Source organism: Pollachius pollachius (assembly GCF_949987615.1).
Source record: "Pollachius pollachius genome assembly, chromosome: 6".
Taxonomy (NCBI): domain Eukaryota; kingdom Metazoa; phylum Chordata; class Actinopteri; order Gadiformes; family Gadidae; genus Pollachius; species Pollachius pollachius.
Window position 1 is genome coordinate 131,310 of NC_136939.1, and position 13,691 is coordinate 145,000.

Genomic DNA, 13,691 nt, shown 5'->3' on the forward strand with positions numbered 1-13,691 from the left:
ATTGTATTTAGCCAAACCCATTTTACAATTCAAACAAGGTTATCTTATTATTATATTATTGCTACATTAAAGACTCAAGAATACATCCATTCCAGACACAGAAGACGCTCTGATTTGAATTTGCAACATATTTATTTTACCAACCAAATATGCTGGAAGTACACACATAAATTTAAATAAAATAATAAATAAAATAAATGAAATAGCATCACATGACAGTGGCAGAAAAAAAATATTACATTCAAGCTGAAAATAAATGAAAACAAGGTGCTTGAAAAAAGTGCAAATAAAATGTGTGTGTCTGACTTGTATTCCTTGTAAACTGAAGTATAATAAGATCATCAATCATCATAAAAACTTTTAAGAGACAACAACACTACAAACGGTTTGGACCTTAGGGAGATAATGGGATGGGAAGCACTGGCTGCATATAGTGAAATGTATTGACAGAAAAGCACAAACAGTACTGAATTATGCCAACTACTGAACAAACGGCAACTACATTACTAACTGTACTAACTAACTAACAACTAACTAACTGTAACTGGCTATATTTTTGACATCAGATTTTCTTTTCACTGGTGCCTGGCACACAGATAGAGTATCTCAACACTGTGTGTTGGCCTGAACTTACCTGAATATATGAACGGTTGAGGTTATGATAGGTTGCATATCAAAACTGTGTGTGTGTGAGTGTGAGAGAGATAGAGAGAGAGTGTGTGTGTAGTACATGCATGCTTCTTTCATGTCTGTTCAGGCCAGCCAATAACTAATACTACTTAGGCTTGTTTACTTTAAGGAAAGCACTTCTTTCCAAAATGGCCCTAGCCCTGTTCCTGCGGCCACAAGAGAGGTAACCAGTTACACTGAAGACCCTCTCTGTAAATGCCTGAGAGGCTGGAATTGCCAGGAGGTCCAAGGCCAGAGGTTTCAGTGTTGGAAACGCAGTGGAACACTGAGTTAACCAATACTCAATGCCGGATTCCTCAACCTCAGCACTAGTAGACCTGAACAGTCCCTCTTTATATTTTGAAATCTCCTGCCTTATGTTTGTTGTCTTGGCTGTCAGTGTCTTGGGCCTCGATGGACGATTGGCACTGAAAAACCTAAATCTGGGCCGTTTTGCGGGGGTTAACTCTGGAGCCTCTGTACCCTCATTTGCGACCTGCTCATCATCTGTCAACGGCTCTTCTCGTACTTGCACTCTTTGTGGCACAAGATGAGCAATGTAGTCCTCTGCCTTTCTGAGAAGATTCTGTAATTCATCATCATTTTCCAGAAGGGTTTCAGCTACACAAGGGTCCACAAAGCATGCTGCTGCAGGAAGTGGTGAGAAGTTATCAGCTGTTATGTCAAGAAACACATTAAAGCGTCTATCCATGCTGGACAGCATCTTCTGAGCCAATGTCGCTGCATCTTTGTAGGTTCTCCCATGTGCAAGCGAGAACTCCGACAGGTGGTTTTTGAGATCCAGGATTGCTGGCACAACAAGGGAAAGTGATTGAGTGTCACTTTCGAGTGACTTAGTGTGCTCTGCAAATGGCAGAAGTAAGTCTTTCAGCATCTGGATCTTCTGCCACTCACTGGGCTGCAGGCTGTCCCAACTCATGGACTCAGCCACAGCTGTGAGGTGCTCCTTGACTTCAAGACAGCGCAACATCATTGCAAAGCAACTTGACCACCTGGTGGGACAGTCTTTTATCAGAACCAGAGCACACTTCTGTAGTAGCCGCTCTGTGGCGACAGACGACTTTCTAAACTTGTTCACCAAGTGCCTCACTTTCTCCAAAAGCCTTTGGATTGGGGGTTCTTTCTGAACCATATTCACGACAAGCTGTATGGTGTGAACTACGCATGGAGTCCTCTCTATGGCTCCGTAGTCGTATCTACATGGAAATATAAAAAAAGAAAAACGTACATATTTAACCATTTTATCCCTTACATTATTGAACCAAATGAAATTCTTCTAGTAGTTAACTTCCTATGAACTTATTTTTATGTATATGAAATTATATCATGACCAGTTACATAACTGCTGAATGAATTTATAGCATAGTTTCATACACAGACTGACCTTTCATCCTCCCCCTCCTGTCCTCCTTCCCCATCGTCTTGCTCCGCCTCTGAATCCTCTTCAGAAGTTGTGGCAACTTCTGCATGTGTGTGGCTGTGGAATGAAGCCACCATATTGCTGCCATTGTCAGTAATCGTTGTGAGGACCTTCTCTCTGGGGATTCCCCATTCTACCATTGACTCCTCCACAAGTGTACTAATGGACTCTGCGGTGTGAGGGTGAGCCATCTCTTTCAGGTTCAAGAGCTTGTGTTCAGCCTTGTTGTCCTCAGGGTTGAAGTAACAGGCGCTGATTCCCAGGAAGGATGCTGTAAGCCCCTTTTTAGTCCAAATATCCAACCCTGTAGTTATTCTGCGTGCTGTGGCCAGGTTCTGTTTGATCTTTTCTTTCTCTTCTTTGTACATGTTTTCCATCAAGTTTAAAATTTTATGTCTTTTTGGTACTTTGAACTTTTTGTCCATTTTTGCCATCATAGCGATAAACTCTTCGTCCTCGGTAATTCGTGCTGGGAGTCCTGTTCGGCCTATCCACTGTGCTATCCCCTCCTCTTTGGTACGTTGCTCTGGGGAGTTGTTGTTGTACATCCGTGTGGCAAAGAAATCCTGAGCACTAGTTGGCTTGTCCATCTTCTTGGGCGGGACTTGCTTCACTGATGCTCTTTCTGGAATCTAGCACAGGAATAGATATAATGTCAGGACTAGAGCTGGGACGACTCGTCGACGTAGTCGACATAATCGACTTCATAAATTAGTCGACATGAATAATTTAAGTCGACGGGTCGTCCCCGTTTTTTTTCTCTCCCCGTTCCAAACAAACAACCAGGCTACAAGATGAACTATCAATCCAGTCCAGTGGTGGCGGTAAATATAGTTTAGCCCTCTGATTCTTCAAATTCTTCAAATGCTTTACGCTCGTAACTCATTCAAATTTCAACCGTTTCCCATGGTTCAAACAATTAAACGAATCTAGAGATTCATATCTATCTAGGCATGTTCACGGAATTTCGGTAGCTATTAAACTTTTTTCGGTATCACAGTTTTAGTTTTACAACGGCATATTACATCATTCTAACCGGCGGACCTTCCACTGTTTGACATCGTAACCAGTCCTTTTTCAACCGTTTACCATCGTTCAAACCATTAAACAAATCTACACACTTGTATCTTCAATCCTATCCAAACGGAATTTCGATAGCATTTATACTTTTTTCACAATCACAGTTTTAGTTTCAAACTCGCATCGGCCATCGTTTTCAGTTGCGTATAATCATTTCGGTCACCATAGCAACGGTAAACAAACCCCGCGAAGCACAATCCCTACAATGCTTTACGCTCGTAACTAATTCAAATTTCAACCGTTTCCCATGGTTCAAACAATGCAACTAATCTAGAGATTCATATCTATCTAGGCATGTTCACGAAATTTCGGTAGCTAAACTTTTTTCTGTATCGCCGTTTTAGTTTCGAACCGGCATATTCCACCATTCGCCCCATTGAAACCGGCCGGCGGACCTTCCACTGTATAAGACATCGTAACTAATTCATTCACTTTTCACCCGTTTTTTAACATTCTTCTCCTTCTTCATATTTTAAGCTACAGAAACCATTCAAATATCAAAATGTTCATATTTTTGACGACATTATGGCTATGTATTCAGCTTTTTCATATTCATTCAACTTTTCCAATTATTCCTATTTTTCCATCTTTTTCAGCTTCTACTAGGCCTACTACTTTCAGATTCTTCTACTATTTCAGCTTCTACTCCTACTTTCAGATTCTTCTACTATTTCAGCTTCTACTACTACTTTCAGATTCTTCTACTACTTTCAGATTCTTCTATACTTTCAGATTCTCCCCAATAGAAAGTAACATTACGTTAATGTCTTGACTTACCTCAATTTCATTATGAAATGCCTTGAGATGTCTCTTAAGATTCGTGGTGTTTTTTCCGACGATTTTGTGGCCACATTTCTCCCCATCTTTTTCCACAACACATTCGGTTTTCTTTTCCACGTCTGTGTACCTAAAGTATTTCCAAATATCGTCTCTTCTTTTTCTCCCACAAACGATACCCGGCTGGCCGGCCATCAGTCTTTCTCTTTTCGTACGTTAACCAGGGCTCTGCGTTAACCCACCGCAACCGCGTCTTCTGATTCTAAATCCCCGCGATTGGGATTGAGGAAGTGACGTTGCCCAGCGACTTCTTCTTCGCTTATAATTTGTATTGTATAATAAGGATCTTTGTTATAACATTTCGTCTCGTCTCGTTTTGGTCAACGAAAATGAAGACACATTTTAGCATAGTTTTTATTTTGTAATCCACAGTTAGTCTCGTTTTTATTCGTCTACAGTATTGCATTATATATTTAATTATCGTTATCGTCACATGACCAGCATTTTCGTTGCGTCGCGTCTCGTTTTCCTCAGGTGATAAAGGTTCGTTGACGACGATATTTAGTCATAATTTTCGTTGACGAAAACAACACTAAATATCACTGAACGTTAGCAAAACAAATAGCAAAACAAAAACAAGACCTACAATACTCACACACTTACCAACAAGGGATGCACGGGTGTCATCTCTCAGCTTTTTCTTTTTCCGCTTTTCTGCCCCAGATTCCTGTTGTCTCTTACTTTCCATTATATATTTGCCGTTGCCGCCATTCAAAAGCAACTTCATCTCACCGGCACCTGCTCTGTCTCCGATGCGAAAACGCGAGAGCTTCGAAGGCTGTACCATTAGGGTCAGGGAAGGGGGGAGACTATTTTTATATATTAGGTAAAAACATGTAATTTGCCTAAATTAAGTGATATAGGTTATACAATTAAGAAAAAAACTACGGTAGGCCTCTTCATAGCTTAGTTATATATTTTTGTAGTTTTTTAATAATTAATTATTTAATTATCATGAATTTTCTTTAGCAACCTTAATTTTGGTGCCCCCCCAGGTACTTGGTGCCCTACGCACTCTGCGTACTCTGCGTATAGGGAGCGGCGGGCCTGCCGAGGAGCGGGGGGGAGAGAGAGAGAGATAGAGAGGGAGATCAATAAATAACGAGGGATGAGGAGTGCGAGAAAGAGAGGGAAACATTGGGAATGTGAGTCACAGCAAATCTCTGGAGTTTGCCTTTTTTAATAAAAGTGGGTAAATAGGACGATTCCTGTGATGTTGGTTGCGGTCGTAAGTACGATATGGAAACTAGGGTTAGGTTAGGATTAGCTACACCCTAACCTAACCCTAACTAAGGAAATATTACTCAGAGGGAAACCTTGGCAACCCAACTCGGCCCTGGAGAGCCGAGAGCTGCGGACCATAGGGCCTCTGGAGACAGGTCGGGGGCCCCTGGTCTCGAGGTCGGGGGCCCCTGGAGACAAGTCTGGGGCCCCTGGAGACCAGGTCGGGGGTCCCCTGGTCTCCAGGTCGGGGGCCTCCTGGTCTGTAGGTTGGGCGTCCCCTGGTCTCCAGGTCGGGGGCCCCTGGAGACAGGTCGGGGGCCCCTGGAGACCAGGTCGGGGGCCCCTGGAGACCAGGCCGGGGGCCCCCTGGTCTCCAGGTCGGGGGGCCCCTGGTCTCCAGGTCGGGGGCCCCCTGGTCTGTAGGTTGGGCGTCCCCTGGTCTCCAGGTCGGGGGCCCCTGGAGACAGGTCGGGGGCCCCTGGAGACCAGGTCGGGGGCCCCTGGAGACCAGGTCGGGGATCCCCTGGTCTCCAGGTCGGGGGGCCCCTGGTCTGTAGGTCGGGGGCCCCTGGTCTCCAGGTCGGGGGCCCCCTGGTCTCCAGGTCCGGGTCCCCTGTGTTTAACCCACGCAGTGATGGCATGTTCTCACAACATGTTGAGATGTTGTGGCTGAGGAACCAGACAATGAACCAGGCTGAGGGCTTCAGCGGTTACTGAGCAGCTTGTTCTAACATCAGCCCTGTTCTCGTGACTCAGCTGCGATGGATTACATTTAGACAGGCTGTCAAATTGTTTTCTTTTTCACTCTATTCTTAATTTATTTTACAATGCATCCCGCTGTGTTTTGTAGGCAATCGTTGCTGGGGTGGTGGAGGTGGAGGTGGTGGTGGTGGTATTGGTGGTGGGGGTGGTGGGGTTGGAGGGGGTGGTGGTGGTGGTGGTGGTGGTGGGGTTGTAGGTGAACAGACCAGCAGCACTGGTCTGGTCTGGTCCCAGTCCTGGTGGGGGGGCTGCTTCTGGTTCGGGGGGGGGTTGATGTAATCTAAATCAACTATTTTATTTGAAATCCCATTGAAAATGTGCAGGTTCTTTATTATGTTGCTATTATATATTTTCACATGAGTCACTGTTCCTTGTGGGTATTGTATATTTAAATGAAATTAATTATTGATAATCACATAAAATGTGTGCTCTTCACTAATCGTTTAAGTTGAAATCATCTCTTCATTAACTTCATTAACTGACATCTCTGAGACCCACAGGAAGTCAGCGCTGCGAGCAGGAAACAATCCAAAGGGAATTTCCGTACGATAATTAATCCCAGACGCAGAATAACTGACAAATCAACCACACACGTTGATACCGCCCGGTTTGTTAAAGCCCAGAAATAGCTTATATGTAATAACGATAAAAACCATGGCAACCATCCATCCTGGCCTGAGAGATTCGGCAATATCCTCCCTAGCAACGGCTCGCAGACGCAGGAGGGGGGCAGCGCCGGATTCAGTCACCAGGACGAGTCCCTGGGAACACGTCCTATTGCATCAGTTAATCATATATAACACAGGGTCCAATAGCATCATAACACTATGATTAATCATATATAACATATGGTCCTATAGCATCATAACACTATGATTAATCATGAATAACATAGGGTCCAATAGCATCATAACACTATGATTAATCATATATAACATAGGGTCCAATAACATCATAACACTGATTAATCATATACAGTGGGGTAAAAAAGTATTAAGTCAGCCACCAATTGTGCAAGTTCTCCCACTTAAAAAGACAAGAGAGGCCTGTAATTTTCGTCATAGGTAAACCTCAGCTATGAGAGACAAAATGAAGAAAAAAATCCAGAAAATCACATTGTCAGATTTTTTAAGAATTTATTTGCAAATTACGGTGGGAAATAAGTATTTGGTCACCTACAAACCAGCAAGATTTCTGGCTGTCACAGACCTGTAACTTCTTTAAGAGGCTCCTCTGTCCTCCACTTGTTACCTGTATTAATGGCACCTGTTTGAACTCCTTATCAGTATAAAAGACACCTGTCCACAACCTCAAACAGTCACACTCCAAACTCCACTATGGCCAAGACCAAAGAGCTGTCAAAGGACCCCAGAAACACAATTGTAGACCTGCACCAGGCTGGGAAGTCTGAATCTGCAATAGGTAAGCAGCTTGGTGTGAAGAAATCAACTGTGGGAGCAATTATTAGGAAATGGAATACATACAAGACCACTGATAATCTCCCTTGATCTGGGGCTCCAAGCAAGATCTCACCCTGTGGGGTCAAAATGATCACAAGAACGGTGAACAAAAATCCCAGAACCACACGGGGGGACCTAGTGAATGACCTCCAGAGAGCTGGGACCAAAGTAACAAAGGCTACCATCACTAACACACTACGCGGCCAGGGACTCAAATCCTGCAGTGCCAGACGTGTCCCCCTGCTAAAGCCAGTGCATGTCCGGGCCCGTTTGAAGTTTGCTAGAGTGCATTTGGATGATCCAGAACAGGATTGGGAGAATGTCATATGGTCAGATGATACCAAAATAGAACTTTTTGGTAAAAACTCAACTCGTCGTGTTTGGAGGAGAAAGAATGCTGAGTTGCATCCAAAGAACACCATACCTACAGTGAAGCATGGGGGTGGAAACATCATGCTTTTGGGCTGTTTTTCTGCCAAGGGACCAGGACGTCTGATCCGTGTGACGGAAAGAATGAATGGGGCCATGTATCGTGAGATTTTTAGTGAAAACCTCCTTCCATCAGCAAGGGCACTGAAGATGAAACGTGGCTGGGTCTTTCAGCATGACAATGACCCCAAACACACCGCCCGGGCAACGAAGGAGTGGCTTCGTAAGAAGCATTTCAAGGTCCTGGAGTGGCCTAGCCAGTCTCCAGATCTCAACCCCATAGAAAATCTTTGGAGGGAGTTGAAAGTCTGTGTTGCCCAGCGAAGGCCCAAAAACATCACTGCTCTAGAGGAGATCTGCATGGAGGAATGGGCCAAAATACCAGCAGCAGTGTGTGAAAACCTTGTAAAGACTTACAGAAAACGTTTGACCTCTGTCATTGCCAACAAAGGGCATGTAACAAAGTATTGAGATGACCTTTTGTTATTGACCAAATACTTATTTTCCACCATAATTTGTAAATAAATTCTTTAAAAATCAGACGTGATTGTCTAGATTTTTTTTTTGTCTCTCATAGCTGAGGTATACCTATGATGAAAATTACAGGCCTCTCTCATCTTTTTAAGTGGGAGAACTTGCACAATTGGTGGGTGACTAAATACTTTTTTGCCCCACTGTATATAACAGGGTCCAATAGCATCATAACACTATGATTAATCATATATAACATAGGGTCCTATAGCATCCAGTCCCTCCAGAAAAACATGATTAAGAGTTCGCATAATTCAACGCATAATCAGCCAAACTCCGCATATTAATGCGGGGGCCGCATTTTTTTCAAATATGCCGCACTTTCACCGCATAAATTGCCGAATTCCGTGCAAAATATGCAGGGCTTGCATGATTTCATAATCCCCGCATTTTCGTTGCAAAAAAGTCACATATCTTAGCAGAAAGTTTAAAAATGTTGCGTTTACTTCACACAAGAGCAGCCATTTCCCCCTGTTGCCATGGGATCGTTATGGAGTGACGTAATTACGCGACGTGAATGTCATTGAAATGCTGCATTTTTCACAAGTTCCTGCATTTTTTCGCAAGTTTCCGCAATGTTTGCAAGTTCCCGCAATTTTATCGCATAAAATTGCATAAATATGCCGCATATTTCATCGCATTTTTTTAAAAAAACGTGCCGCATAATCAAGGATTTTTGGCCACAACAATCACAAAAAAACGCCACATTTTTCTGGAGGGACTCAGCATCATAACACTATGATTAATCATATATAACACAGGGTCCAATAGCATCATAACACTATGATTAATCATATATAATGTAGGGTCCTATAGCATCATAACATGATTAATCATATATAACACAGGGTCCAATAGCATCATAACACTATGATTAATCATATATAACATAGGGTCCAATAGCATCATATCACTATGATTAATCACTTATAACATAGGGTCCAATAGCATCATAACACTATGATTAATCATATATAACATAGGGTCCAATAGCATCATAATACTATGATTGATCATATATAACATAGGATCCAATAGCATCATATCACTATGATTAATCATATATAACATAGGGTCCAATAGAATCATAATACTATGATTAATCATATATAACATGAGGTCATATAGCATCATAACACTATGATCAATCATATATAACATAGGGTCCAATAGCATCATAACACTATGATTAATCATATATAACATATGGTCCTATAGCATCATAACACTATGATTAATCATATATAACAGCGGTCTTCAATTAAAATTGAACAAGGTCCAGTTACTAAAAATTCCATCCAAGAAAGGTCTGAACCTCTAACCTACCACGTCCTAATAGCCTACTTTTGTCAAATACAATCAACACGGCATATTTCCTTAGAATTTTAGATGTATTCATTTTCAATTTCCAAATAGCTTACTTTTAACCATGAAGTACAAGTAAGACTAAGTAACGCAAATTAACATTTCAAGTAAACAAAACAGGTACATTAGGCCTGCATTTCAAGTAAACATAAAAAGTGCATAAGGCCTACATGTCAAGTAAGCAGAACAGGAACACTAGGCCTACACTTCAAATAAACACAAAGTGCATTAGGCCTACATTTCAATTAAGCAAAACACGTACCCTATCTGTAGTGACTGAGACAACCTTTGTTAGATCAATCCCCCTCTTTGACAGCATCTCCTTAATAGCCTCATAAATATCTTCTCGTCTTGTGTGTGTCTTAAGTGGTGTTAGACCCAACAGGTCCTCACAGATCTCTTTCTTGTCTTGATGAAAAAATCGCACATAAACCAAAAGCTGGGCATTATCCGTTACAGCTGAAGACTCATCAATGGCTAAGGATGGGGCACTCGGAACAGCCGCATCAAGCTGTGACAGTGCGTCATCTGATAACATTTCAGATTTTCTGGTTGTCGTTGCAGCTGACATTGGGATTTGTTTTAATTTTTCACACAACTCATCCCTTTGTTTACCTTCAAGTAACGTCTCGGCAGCGGCGTTCAAGCACTCCTTCACAACAGTCGGTCACTGAAAGTTTTTTTATGTTGCCCCAAAATCCATGCAATCTTAAGTGAGCATTCATTTGCACGTTGCTGGCCTGTAAATGAGTGTGTGAGGACTCGTGTAGACCTCTCATACTGAGCTCTCAGCTCGGATATTTTCCACGCTCTTACTTCTGACCTCTGGGGATACTTTTCCCCGAACGATCTGTGTTTGGATTCGTAATGCCGCTTAATATTACCGCTTTTTATCAGAGCCACGGTTTCAACACATAAAAGACGCAACAAAGGTTTAATACTGCCTTGCGGGAGAATGAACATGTATTAGTCAGTCCATTCATCTTTAAAATGTCTGTTTTTGTGGTCAACTTCCCTAATTTTCGAGCAAGCCATTTTCCAAATCGCTCTTCCGGTAAACAAATTATTTGATTGGCTATATTTTGAGTGACGCTATTACGCACATGTCGTGACTGACGGAGGGAGGGGGGGAGGTCGGTGGGTGCATGACCTTCGCTCTGTGAAGATCATTACTTTTTGCTGTTTTCATGCAGTACTACGGACTATTCTGCTTTTCAATTTGTATTTCAGTGAGAAATGTCTTTATTAACATAATCATGCTTTGTATAGTGAAATATTAAAAAAAAAGAAAAAGAAATTTAAAAAAAAATACAATCGCATTATTTTAAATTGGTCATGGGTCCGGATAGGACCGTCACTTGGTCCGGACCCGGACTGCGGTACGCCGTTCGGAGATATAATATAGGGTCTAATAGCATCATAACACTATGATTAATCATATATAATATGAGGTCCTATAGCATCATAACACTATGATTAATCATATATAATATGAGATCCTATAGCATCATAACACTATGATTAATCATATATAATATGAGGTCCTATACATCATAACACTATGATTAATCATATATAACATAGGGTCCAATAGCATCATAACACTATGATTAATCTTATATAACATGAGGTCCTATAAAATCAAATATCACTTTAGATGAATCATATATAACATGGGGTCCTATAGCATCATAATACTATGATTAATCATATATAACAGGGTCCAATAGCATCACAATACTATGATTAATCATATATAACACAGGGTCCAATAGCATCATAATACAATGATTAATCATAACATAGGGTCCAATAGCATTATAACACTATGATTAATCATATATAACATAGGGTCCAATAGCATCATAACAGTATGATTAATCATATATAACATAGAGTCCAATAGCATCATAATACTATGATTAATCATATATAACATGAGGTCCGATAGCATCATAACACTATGATTAATCATACATGAGGTCCTATAAAATCAAATCATATCACTATTGATGAATCATATATAACATGGGGTGCTATAGCATCATATCATATTTTGATATATTAATCATACATAAGATGGGGTCTTATAGCATCATATAATATCAGTATAGATTAATCATATGTAACATGGGGTCCTATAGCATCATAACACTGATTAATCATATGTAACATGGGGTCCTATAGCATCATATCACTATAGATTAATCATCTATAACATGAGGTCCTATAAAATCAAACCATATCACTATAGATGATTCATGTATAACATGCAAACACATGGGGTCCTATTGCATCATATCATATTGTTATATATTAATCATATATAACATGGCATCCTATAGCATCATATCATATTGTTTTAGATTAATCATATAGCAATCAATCAATATATATTCAATGGGGAGACTGGACAACAAGTTTGTACTGGAAAACAAGTTTAAAGTTGAAAAAGTTGATCTTTTGCACACTAAGACAGAGCAAAGAATGTACTTTTTAAAGAAATTGCTTGTTTTGAATGTCAATAACAAAATTCTCCAAATGTTTTATAATGCATTCATTGAAAGTGTTTTAACTTTCTGTATGTCGGAAATGCCACTGAGTCACAGAAAAAGAGAAAAACAGTTACAAAAAATCAGAAAAACAGTTACAGCTGCCAGCAAGTTACTTGGGATCACACAACAGAGCATTGAACACATTTACAAAGACAGACTGGTGAGGAAGGCCAATATCATTGTCTCTGACTATACACACCCCATGGCGTCCCATGTTAAACTACTGCTATCTGGTCGTCTTTTCTTCACCCTTATGACCAAGAACAGATCCACATTATCTGTTGTACCACAAGCCATAAATGCCTTAAATCAATCAAATAAGCTAGATGTCCAGGTGGCCTTGTGATACCCAAGGGTGTATAGTGTATTGTAGTGTGTGATGTATGTTCTTCATGTTATGTCTGTTGGTGTCTGATGTATGGACTATTTGTTTCATATGACTGATGTCCTGCCATGAAGTGCGACTGTGCTGCAAAACCAACTGCCCCACAGGGACAATAAAGTTATCTACTACTATATAATCACATCACATGGATGCCCGCAGACCCGCGTGTTGCAGCCAGATATGTGTGCTTGTCGGTAGATTGTATGAAGGTGCGCTACACAACAGTTGTGATCTGGTTATCAGCAGTGAACACAGTGGGAAGCGGCAGGTACAGCCAGGCTGAATGCTGCAGTCGAAGGAGGGGGGCGGAAATCCTCATTGTAGTGCCTTAACCTCATCTTCATTCCACTCCTGTTCAGCCCACATAGCATGTCGCACATGCACGCACAAACACATGCAGGAATACACACATGCATGCACACACACTCGCATACATGCATGCAGGCGCACACACGCACATGGACACAAAGCACCTACACTTTCATAGTAATACTTGTAGTACTCTATTATATTAATATATAGTTATACTTGTATTCCAATGCGTGGAACTTCGTTCTAAAAGCGTACGGAGAGGCCCAATTGAAAGCAGTCCAGAGAATCAACGCTATTCACAGGGAATTATGCAGACCTTTCCACTGCAGCCTCTCTGGCCCACAACACCACTGGGTTTCAATGCTTGAATACTTCATGCTTGAGTGTAAAACCAGGGGATCCTACAGCCTCACTGGGAGGAAGCCATGACGTCATTCTATCTACATTTTTTTATTTCTTTCTGTTCTACAATTTGAAATCAGACCTTACATCATTATAACTGGATAATTATTTTTGGTAGCAATAATTACCGGTATTCATTTACAATACCGGTAATTATTGTGTTCCTCTGGCATCTCTTTACTGTACAACACTCTTTGCTGTACAACACCAATATGGGAACATGGAGGAGGTGGAGCGCT